This window comes from Cryptotermes secundus, unplaced genomic scaffold, assembly GCF_002891405.2.
Source record: "Cryptotermes secundus unplaced genomic scaffold, Csec_1.0 scaffold1064, whole genome shotgun sequence".
Lineage (NCBI taxonomy): Eukaryota > Metazoa > Arthropoda > Insecta > Blattodea > Kalotermitidae > Cryptotermes > Cryptotermes secundus.
The window spans coordinates 324,492-337,025 of record NW_019720585.1 but is presented as its reverse complement, the minus strand read 5'-3'; positions in this window follow the sequence as shown (position 1 = coordinate 337,025).

Genomic DNA, 12,534 nt, shown 5'->3' with positions numbered 1-12,534 from the left:
AGGTAATATTGTGTAGCGGTAATGAAATAGGGTTATAATCCGGAGGTAATAGGTTCAGTTCTTAGTCTGAACATCGGCTATCCTAGTTGAGGCTATTTGTGGTTTTCTTCACCCTCTCCAGAGAATTACTGGTAAAGAACCTCAACTAGGTCACAACCGCTTACATCCAAATCCTTCAATTCAAATCTGTCATCCGTCCAGACGACGCCGTATAGACTGTGATAATGAAACAGATGTAGAAGGAAACCTATTTCGAGCATTAAGTCGAACTGAAAATTTGTGGATTTCCTGATTTTCGGACGAAGCCCGCAGTTTCTTTACATGTGATAATGTGGCGCCCTTAAGGTAACCCAGTGCCTCACTGAATTAAACCAGCACCTGCTTCTCTGGGCTTAGGCTACAGTTCTGGGGGACTATTACTTCCTGTGGTACGTATTTTAATAAAATATCGAGTAACGAATGTAACACTTATGAAGAAATTGAGGAAAGGACATAGAATTTTGTTCGGAATTTCCGAAGGGAAGATGCCACTTGGAATACAAAGCCTCGGATGGGAGGACAACTACTTACTTACTTACTTACTTACTTACTCATGAGCTGAGCCCTTCTGGGGGAGCCGCCATTTCTGCAGCTACTAAAGAATTTCTAAGCATTTTATGGAACCCGAAGGTTCATTACCGTGTTCACATGGGCCCTTCACTGGTCCCTATGCTGAGCCAGATCAATCCAATCCATCCCATCCCATCCTGTCACTCTAAGATACATTTTAATATTGTCCACCCACCTACGTCTTGGTCTTCAGAGTGGTCTCTTTCCATCTTGTTTTCCCACCAATATCCTATTTGAATTCGTCTCCCCCATTCGTGCTAGATGCCCTGACTACCTTATCCTCCTAGACTTGATCATTCTAATTATACTTGGAGAAGGGTACAATCATGAAGCTCCTCATTGTGAGGTTTTCTCCAACCTCCTGTCACTTCATCTCTCTTCGGTCCAAATATTCTCCTCAACACCCTGTTCTCAATCACACTCAGTCTATGTTCCTCCCTTAATGTCAGAGACCAATTTTCACACCCATACAGTACCACAGGCAGAATTATAATTTTATATATTCTAATTTTCATGTTTTTGGACAACAGACGAGAAGACAAAAGTTTCTGGACTGAATGGTAGCAAGCATTACCTGAGTTTAGTCTCCTCTTAATTTCCTCCTGAATTAGGTTTCGATCTGTTATTGTCGTTCCCAAATATCTGAATTGTGCCACATTTTCAAAATATCTGTTTCCTATCTTTATATCATGATTTTACCCTGCATTTTGGTGACGAGACAGCAATATATACTTAAAATATTTTCATAGTCACCGCCGTGAAAGCCTCAAATCTTATATAATATATACTTAGTTTCCTCAGTTCATATCCCGGCAGGCTGGACTACCGAAACTCGACTCTCCACTTCTCGACTATTGCTGTTCTTCACTGACGAACACTGCCTTATAACCACTTTGCACGGACCACGCAAAAAGAAAGAACTTCTCTATTGTTGGAAAGGGATGTTTACAGCGTCGCCGCATAGCAACGGAAGTTACTCGAATGTTGCTTGCGTATTCGTTACCTCGGAAATTTTTTACCGAGCCGTTGCCTAGCAAAGAACGTCTATTATGACAAGGATATTCCGGTTTTCGGGCGTCATGTCACAATATTCAAAATTCATAGTGTTAGCTGGAGTTCTAATTCTCTGGTACACTAAACAAGCCAAGTTCAGTCGAGTGTGAATCACACAGACGCTGCAGAAGAAGACCCCAGCCAGACGATCTTCGCGCTCGTGCAAGATGACAAAGCACATCACGTCTTTGTAGAGCAAACTGGTCTGCTTTGCAGCATCTTATTCATTCAGAATAGATCATACTCGAATGGATTCGATTCGGTTAGTTCCTTACCAAGCATTATACGACTACCATCTTTTCGGATTTGTGAAGGATCAGCTGCGTGGACAACGTTTTGAGACAAGGGAGGCAATTCAGAAAGCAGTGCGTCAGTGTCTTCGGATGGCTGGAACGGAATTTTCAAACTCCCAGAAATCTGGGAGAAATGTGTACAAAGAAGTGGCGATTATGTGGAAAAATAAAGAAAGGTCTGTAGATTGAGGTGGTGTATTTGGTTTGTCAATAATATAGCATGTTACTTTACAAAAAATTGTTGCTCATGACTTTCAGTACGACCCTCGTAGAAGAATGATATTATTATTGTAATAAGTAAATTTATTCAGTTTGAGCTTACAATAAAATCGACATGACATCAGAAAAAACACAACTCTCTTTTGTATTCACAAATATTTTTTATGTTCTCATTAAACCATACGAGTACATTACTTATCTCTACTTAAAGCACTACACCTCTGAAACCAATACCATTAGACTTTAACTTAATAATTTAAAGTGACGGTTCTTTGAAAGGGGTAAATTTATTAAAAATAAGTATGTTAACATACACTATTTTTACAAAACAATATCAGTCGTGCCACCTCTCCCTTTCCGTCCGTAAGGGGTTCACTTGGCATGCGCGTCGACTTCAAACCACTGAATAGCAAATTATGGACAGGATGAATAAAAGGTAAATTTACGAGGTTGTCTTTCTTCTTAATTATAAACCACTATGGCACTGCAGATGTTCAGTAGTGTACAGGAAGCAAGCTGACAGCAGCTGTACCTCAGTTTCAGGAAAATGAACGCGACAGAATCGCTATAATTCATTTCTGACCGATCATAAGGGTCATCTGTACTCAAGAAAATTCAATTTCTTTCAAATTATCTTCAGTTGTATTTTGTGCTGAGGGACGCGCCGATGGAAGTGACCCACTCAAGCCACTGAAGTGTACAATTCTTAACTAATTGTACACAAGACAGCAAATTGACTGAAAGATTGTAGTATCTGATTGACAATAAAGGAGATTTATATATATATATATAAGTTGTATTTTATGACATACTTCAAGGGAAATGAGTCTGCTCCATTTGTGAACCATGGAGGGCTCCCGATGGCTATGTACGAACAAAAAGACTTTGACTTTGGCTTTTAAGTGTCTAACTGTTTAAGTGGCATTGAGAGAGTTCTCGGTTGAAGATAGCCACTGAAATTTCGTCGTGTGAAGACTTCGCATGTGATTTGAAGACATCATGTGTGCTATAGTACGTATATTGGGACTGGAAATGTGTGATTCAGGGAGACTGCTATAGTTTCTGTATTGAGATCCATTGCCAGGAGAGGACTGGTGTGTGTGTGTGTGTGTGTGGGGGGGGGGACAGTGGATTATGAAGCGTGAAAATCAGAGATAACGCCGTAATTTAAATGAGATTAAGAGAGACTGTAACCAAGGTGCTAATAAATCTAATCATCTGAACTATAAGCCGTCATTCTTGCCACGCGCATCACCCTACACGTGACACGTGACAAAAAAATTTTCACCTTTAAAGGAAGAAGAAGTAAAGGAACTGTTTTCAGTGGCTTATACGACTTTTCTTCTGAGAGGTTTGACATCATGCAAGAATTCACATAGTGGAATTGATTTGCATAATTATACAAACACTTTATATTAAAAGCAACTTTCAGATCCATTTAACGTACTAACATGGCTGATAATTCCATTATCACTGTAACACTTTGCTTTTTTGCTTTACGTTATAAAATTAATTATACAGGCTAAGTTGTCTTTCCAGTAACCTGATCTTATTGTCCTAGAAATGTATTTGCCCTAGATTTTTATCCATACAAATTTCGCCCTGTAACCGATTAAGGACGGTTGCAGAGACCAGAGTGACTATTTCTGTATATCCACATACATGGTCCATTTTAATTGTCACATAAAAATATCATACATTCTCACTTATTTTGTCCATATCATAAGTAAAGTAAAGCTGTCCCTGTACAGGGTTGTGAGACGTTGACAATCGGCTCAAAGATGGCGGTAAGGTTGTCAGCCTTACGCGCCGGCCGCTCTTTACTCCCCAGGAAAATTATTTAATTAATTCTGTTAGAGGTTGAGTAAATCCCAGGGCCTAGTGAGGCTGCAAGGATTAGGTCAACTGAAAAAAATCCAATGATCTCATCGGGATTTGAACCCGCCACCCTCCGGCGTAGCACCTCAACCACTACGCTACCGCGTGCCCCCTTCTCCATATCATACTACGTGTAAAACTATTACATCAGTATGGCATAAATGGAAACTTAAGAGTTTCACGCAGAATTTTACAGTTTGAGGTGATGGTGTTTGAAGATGGAAAGTTACAGGTTAACCCCCGAAACACTTGGAGACACACAAGTTCCAGCACCACCTCCCCGCCACATAACGCATATAGATTGCCCTGAAACTGAAGCCAGCTTTTACCCATCTGAGTCATTACATTCCAAGTAATGTGACCGATATAGCTCAAATTCATGTTATACTCATCTGTTTATGTCAACGTTACCTGAATGAAAATCTGATGGCATTAGAGTTAAGGTTGCGTCAGATAACATTTGTCCACATTGTACTTACAGAAGGCCAATACCAGTGTATTGACTAATGGAAGGTCGCTGAGGATTACATTCTGGTGTAGAATAAAAGTTGTGGTTTGCAGTTATGTTATGTTAAGTAAATGCATACCATCCCATGACCTACTTTGACGAAGACAGTGGGAAGTTTTAAATTTATAATCATACTATTTCCCAGTTCAAACTCTATGGAACACAGTCTTTTCGACAAGCTAGTACTTGCTCAAATGGTAAAAAATTTCCATATTTTTTTATAAACCCACGCTTTAAATGATCTTATTCTTGAGTCAGACGAAACTAGGCCATCCGACCACATGATATTATTTTAAAATCCATTTTAATAATTTCTACCTTAGAAGCATAAGGGCTAATATTAATACAATCACACAAACATCTAAGCACTTATGCTTCTGAGGTGTAGTCATCCCTTCATGTGCACCTAGGATTTCCATTCTGACTTCCTGACTAAAACTTTATGAGCATGTATTAGATATTTTTGCGTATTTAATTCCATTCCTTATCGCTATCCTGGAAATATCCCACTAAAATATAATGAAGATTAAAATGCATGAGTCTCATTATACAGTGTTTTACAGTTTCCTACCACTTCATCTCTATTAGATCCAAATATTTTTCTGCAACATATTCTTAATTGTCCGTCATTTGTGCTCCGTCTTTATGGCATGAGACCATACAATACTAAACAAAAAATAAAAGAGCCACATCTTATTTTTATGTTGTTATATTCTGTCCGAGCATTTAAATTATAATTATCATTCCACATGAGTAAAGAATTATGAAAGTTCCACTTTCGTTTCTTATAGGTAGGGCTTACTTGACATGTTTAAGAAGAAAAATGCAACATTTAAATATAAATATTCTCGTAAATATTTTTATAAATAGATATTAAAATATTTCTGCGTAAATTCTTCGTTTCACGTTGCTTTAAACAGAGAACTCTGCATAATCGTGTCGTTTCTTAGACCCTTAAAGTAAAAGCTATAATTGACGCAATTAATGAGGTTGGTCTAGAAGTAAACATAATGAAAACTAAGTATATGTTACTGTCTCGTCACCAAAATGCAAGGTAAATTCATGACATGAAGATAGGTAACAGATGTTTTGAAAATGTGCCATAGTTCAAATATTTGGGAACGACTATAACAAATCAAAATTAATTGAAAATATGATAACTGACTGTTACCTGCACACGTTCGGTTGTACTGTAAACATAACTGATTTTCTCTTTATTTTTATGTTGAGAATCAGAATTTATGCCTTCTTTAAGCGAGTTACTCTTTACTCCTTCAATAAACTACAACAGTAAATTGGATGTAATTCTTTTGTTTTGTTTTAATTCTTCTGTTTAAAATTCAATTACAGCAGTAACAAAGGACTAAGAAATGGTAAATTTATAGCCTCGTTAATACATAAAGCAGTCTTGTCCTGCCAACTTAGAGACTCAGACGATTTCGTAAAAAGTTATGAAGTTGGAAATAAATTTGGATTCTCTCTAATTATAAGGATAAAAGTACTATGATGTATAAACACTTCACACCACACTATAGAGGATGCTTTTGTTATTAAGAGAAATGCTGCATTAAAACCATATACATTTGACTAAAGGTTTTATTTATTAATTCTTATGGTTGCGAAATATCTTCTCGTTACTTATACAGTCAACATCATATCTAAGAATTATTTATGGATTTAATAATAAGACGTTGTAAAAATAAATTTTACTTGAATATATGCCAAAATATCTTGCCGTAATATGACACTCCCAGCTTATGTGAGTGAAAGTTTAGACATAAAGGCGTGAGACATATTGAATGTAGGTCTCTCTTTCATAATTAGATATCACACGTCACCCTGTTCTCAAATCTAATTTACATTTTACAACATAAATGCTGAAAATAATACAAATATTTAATCACTGTAATTTTTCCCCTAGTTCTTCTCTGACCCACTTACTCTTAGGAACTCTCATATATTCCTATTTTCTTTCTACCTTAATCGTGAGTGTGCAGCATAAATCATTTCCAGTTGTGGAGGACCAGCAACTTCTAGAGAAAAATTAAATCTTAGACAGGTTATCAAGGTTATTAAATGTGGGAAATTCCATTAAATTAGGATTTAATTGCCTAAGGAAATATTACATGTAGAAAAATACTCCGTGGCCTGTAGTCTGCAAGCCAACTATACCGTCCGAGCGACCGCCTCTTGTCAGCGAAGTTAGTACCAACTTTAGCGGATAGAGGGTATCTCGTGGTCAGCGCAACGGATCCCCATAGCCGTTAATCTCGGTTTTCTAGACCGGAACCGTCATTTCCTTGAAAAAGCTCCTCGATTATCCTCACAAGGGTGAGTGGAACCCGTTCCAGACCCACTACTTCTCAGAAAACCTGTTTGCGCAGGAGGATATTATAAACGCAGCTTCCAAAACTGGAAATTTTACTTCAGCGGTGAGGATAACAGGAGTAGAATGAACCCTCAAAGCGTCGTGTTTATCAAACAGAGCTCCATGCCTCTATCGCTTTTGCGCTTACTATGTTACTCCAATTCTGCGCAGATCGCATGCGGAGAAACATAAACGTGATTGGAGGCGTTGAGAAATGCAGAACCTGCGGATCGGGAGCAGACATGTTTATCGTGAGTGTCTCTGCCTGTCTCTCGGTTAAAATGCAAATCGATATTATCTCTCGACTGTGTCTGAATCTTAGTTCAAGAACGGACACTGCTCTCGTTTTAACATAACTGCTGCTGCTTTTGGAGATTGCAGAATGTGTCATGCTACACGCCAACGAATAATACTTTCAATTGACATTGGAAGACTCCATGGCGTAATATCACGTTCCTTGGCCAGAGTAAAACAGGTTGCATAATTGTCATCCCGTTCACATCTGAAAGGCTAGCTCATAGATTTCATAGTAAGTTTCTACTTCCAGCACGCAAAAATTAGGTATAATCGTCGCCGACCTTAGCAGGTCTGATCAGCGAACTTGGACCACTAATCTGACTGAGGATTTTCGAGGGTTTCTTTAGTCCCTCCATAAAGATATCAGGATAGTTACATAAAAAACACACGACGAATATTGCAACGTACCTAATCCTTCCAGCCGCACTATGGCCCTGGGGTTGACTCAGCCTCTAACAGAAATGAGTACCAAGAATTAATTAAATAATTTTCCTGGGGAGTAAAGCGCGGCCGGTGCGTAAGGCTGACAACCTTACCGCTATCTTTGAGCCGATTGTCTAGATAATGTGGGACCCTCAACGTCTCACAATCGTATGGGCCTTCACGGGCTCTTACAGGGATAGCTTTACTTTACTTTGGGGGGGGGTGCTTGTTGCGTGGGACTACAGACAAGACAGCGTTTTTACTGATCTACATAGTTTAGAGTTCACCGTTACACACGCACGATAATTCTCAGTCTTCACTAGCTGTATCGTTACAATGGATTTATAATAGTGTCACTACCACTTGAAAACACATATGAAGTCTTCTGCTCACAACCTAATTCCTTCCTTTCTATTTCTGTTCAATCACCTTCGACAACCATCATCAGAATACGACCCATTTCTTGACAACAACTCACTCAAACGAAATTATTTCCCCTTTATAACTCCTCGGCAAGGACAACGTAGAAAACACAGCCTCTCTAGTGTTGAGGCTTGTTTACTGATCCGTTGCCTAGCAGTGGATGTCTTATTGTTGCAAGAGTACGCTTCTGCGGGAATGTGTTTATCGAGTCGTGGCCTAGTAATGGGTCTATATATAACAATACAGAACTTGCTGAATCATTGGAATGGGCAGAAACGGGATTTTAAAAAAAGAACTGAATAACGGCTCTGTATTTTCGAGGAAGTTGGTTCACAATACTTATTGACCTGTAATTTTGTCGGTTTCGGGAATTACAAAATATTATCAAATTTCCCCCTATAAAATAACAGTTATGCATGAGATGAAACAACCAGATTATGCAGCAAGAATTCGTTTTTGCAAATGGCTGCTACAAAATGTGCAGGATGGAATAGTGGATCCACAGCTTCAGTTCATGACTGATGAGGCGTGGTTTCATGTTAGTGGCCATGTCAATGCACAAAATATAAGAATATGGAGCAATGAAAATCCTCACGCTACACAGCAAGTGTCATTACATAGAGAAAATTTTGGGGTGTAGTGTGCTGTAAGTCTGTGCCGAATCATTGGCCCCTTATTCTTACACGAAACCGTGAACTGTGGCCGCCACGTTAATGATATACTGAATCTATTCTTCAATCAGCTGGCTGCTGAAGACAATATGGATATTTTCATCAAGACACGCTACAGCGCGTACGGCTAATGCAACAATGGTCGCAATAAGGGAAGTGTATGAAGAGAGAATAATCCGCAGCGGACTGTGGCCTCCCAGATCACCAGACCTCACTTTTTGCGATTTATATCTACCTAAAGGTAAAAGTCTACAGGAATACTCCTCGCAACACTGAGGCTCCGAATAATGAAATAACGCGCGTATTTGGTTGAATCTGTGGTTGTGAAAGCAGATCCTAGTGAAACACCGGTTTCCTGTGCTAAGCGTTTTAACGACTTTCGAGGACTGATCTGTAGTCGTGCCTCAGTATCCTGAACCTTTTCTTCAGTCAGCACAATTCCCTTTGATTGCTTCTTTATCTCATACACTGAACCTGTGACCCGCCACTTTTTCACAGGCTTGGTTACACACGACTTTGTGGCAACTGGTGAATCAAGATATTTATGACGAAACTTACGGATTCATTTTCTGTAGGTTCTTTCCTTGCAAAGTTTCGATAATAAACACACGCTGTTCAATAGTGAACTTAATTTCAGGACAAACGTCGACCGCCTATAGACACCTCTAACAAAGGCAGACTATTAATGCACTGCGATGACAAGATCAGACCACCAGATGGAGCTCCTTTATCAGTGCTAATGTCTAATTCTGCTATCTGCAGTTACAGCAGCAATATGTGAGAAATATATCCGCTCTGCGCTGCTGCCACGTTTCGTCGATCATTGAACGCCTTGTATCACAGAGTTCATGTCCACAGGTGTGAGAAGCTCGAATCGAAAAATATATTGTGTAAGATTTGAGGCTTTCACGGCGGTGACTATGAAGAAAGCAGTCTTCTGGGATTTGGCACCGTGTATAATGTGGTGTTGACCGACGTTTCGGAGGAACGTATCGCCGGTATACCGTTTCTCACGGTGTTGTCGCTTGCAGATTTCTTATACTTTTTCTTCTACCCTGAAGATGGGGGCGATACGTTCCTCCGAAACGTCGGTTAACACCACATATACACGGTGCCAAATCCCAGAAGACTGCTTTCTTCGAAAAATATATTGTTGAGTTAATACATTTTGCATATTTGCCTCCCTTTCTGAAGATTAGAATTTTTAAGTATATAAAATAAAAAGCTTTTCATTATTAAGTGTTCTTTACAAAGTAAGAAAGGAAACCTCATGTGAAGGCTGTATTTATCCATCTGTTTGCAACCTAGAATCAGCACGTAAAGGGTTGGCCAGGTTTTCTTCTCAGGACTCGATACGGAAACTTTCACTACAATTGTAAGCACATTCTGATTTTCCTCATATTCATTCATAATGAAACCTGATAGAGACAATATCGTAAATAGAATATCTCATATACCCCATAAATGATTTTGCAGACTTTGTTGAAATGTTATATAGATAACCTCGGATAAAATAACAGGAAATATTGCAACCTTGAAAACTGGAATTCTGAATATGACACATTTTATTCCTATAGTCCCAATGACATTACTATTTTTGCGTAAAGTTTCGCACTTCTTACTTCTGAACTAAGAGAATGTTCATGTACTGCTTAGGCAACCGATCGAACACATGCCCTGGTTTCTCATAACACTCTCTTCATCACCAGCTCAGTTCTCATTTGTAACATGCAAGGTGAACGTAAAGTTGTCCTTGTGCGTAAGGAATTAAACACTACTCCATGAAGACGTATGTGGGAGTGGATGTATAGATCCACAATTTCTTGATCACGACACAAGCTGAAGGTGAGTGGTAAGCTTCACGCCTAGGCCGCGTAGTCAGTAAATCTACTAGCAACATTCTGGATGAACGAGGGGTCGGGGTTCGAGTCCCGGTAGGGTGAATACAATTTTTTATTTACGTCGTTCAGACCGGTTCTGCGGCCTACCCAGGCTCCTATCCAATGGGTACCGGTGGCTCTCTTCCCTGAGGTAAAGCGACAGGGCCGTGAAGCTTACCACTCACCTTCAGTTAGTGTCAAAATCAAGAAAATGTGGATTTATACATCCACTCCTCCGTACGTCTTCAGGGCGTAGCGCTTAATTAGTTAAATACATGGAAAATTTTACCTCTTATCCTAAATTTCTGAACGACCCCCACATTTAGTATTCCACTCTGTCCACTCAGCTACAATTCCCTCTTCATGGACCCACATTGGCCCCTTCAAGCAAGAGGACTGCAGGGGGTGAGTGGTTTCCGTGAATTACTTAAAGACAAGCTATCTTCCATGCTTAAAACTCAATGTCAGTCGCTTCGCTGATGATAAGGTCCATGTGCCCGAACTTCGAGAACAGGAAGTTGGTGCCAAGGAGCTGGATGCTGTGTTCCTTCGCTGATGATCTACTCCGTCGTGACAAATGAGTAGCGGCAAAGCTCTGCAGTCTGCAGACACCTGCGCACGTTGGTTAATCTTATACCCTGAAGATGGAGGCGATGCGTTCCTCCGAAACGTCGGTTAAAACAATAGTCACCTCCGTGAAAACTTCAAATCTTCCTTTATCTGATTTTATCATAGGAGAAATTGAAGGTCGCATTTTCGTGTATATGCAATATTTGGTAGTTCGAGAAGAACTAGGCACTGCAGCCCCAGTGGGCCTAGGCCTACCTCCATGAACTCCGATCACTTCGGTTTTTCTATATCTTACACATTCGGTAGAACTCCTTGGGCGTGTGATCAGCTCGTCGCAAGGCCTCTACCTGTACACAAACACAGAAAAACGCACACAAACATCCATTCCCTCAGTGGGATTCGAACCCACGATCCCGGCTTCCGAGCGAGCGAAGACAGTGCATGCCTTAGACCGCTCGGCTACCGTGACCGGCCGGAAAATGTTTAGTCTAGCGTATAAATTGTTTACAGAACATTTTATCCTGTTTCAGATGTCATTATTACAATACCTACCGTTCTGAGTAAGACAATTAAACCCGTACACGAGAAGAAGAACGAGCTAAGTCATACTTCAGAAGATGTTCTTTATAACGAAACGAATCGGCCAAGAAGTTCTCCATTGTCATTGAATTCTAAGGCTAATTACCGCCACCACAAAACCTTTCATAGATCTGTCTCGACACAGTCAAGTTCAAACATCTCTTACAGCAGGAACGTTCATTTTAATAGTGTTCTTCCATCTCCATCTGCCTTCGAAATAACAGTTTCAAATTCTGAAAGCGCGACTACGCTATCGTAAGATTTTGATATAACTATCCTACGCGCGGCCGGCGCGTAAGGCTGACAACCTCACTGCCATCTGCAAGCCAATTATCTACAAAATGTGGGAGCCTGAACGTATCACAACCCTACGGGACTCCACTGCCTGTTACAAGAATAGCTTTATATTGTAACCTCTTTTAGGATAAAATATTTACAATAATATAAATTCCACCGTCAACGCAATTATAATTTTCATTCCATGCATCCTGTTGTATTATAATATACAACTTCTTTATTAGAACCGTCACAACACAACTATACCGAGGTTAGTGCCTAGTTTTGGCTCTGCTACATGTTTCGGCTATTAATAGCCATCATCAGGCAAATACATGGCTAATATATATACACCACTGAACTGCAGTACTAGTAAAATTGGAAACAATAATATTAATTATATAAAATGATATACGTAAAAAAAATAAATTAGATTATATAAAAACAAAAGTTATAATGTAAAACAAGAATAAAATTCTTCGATTGA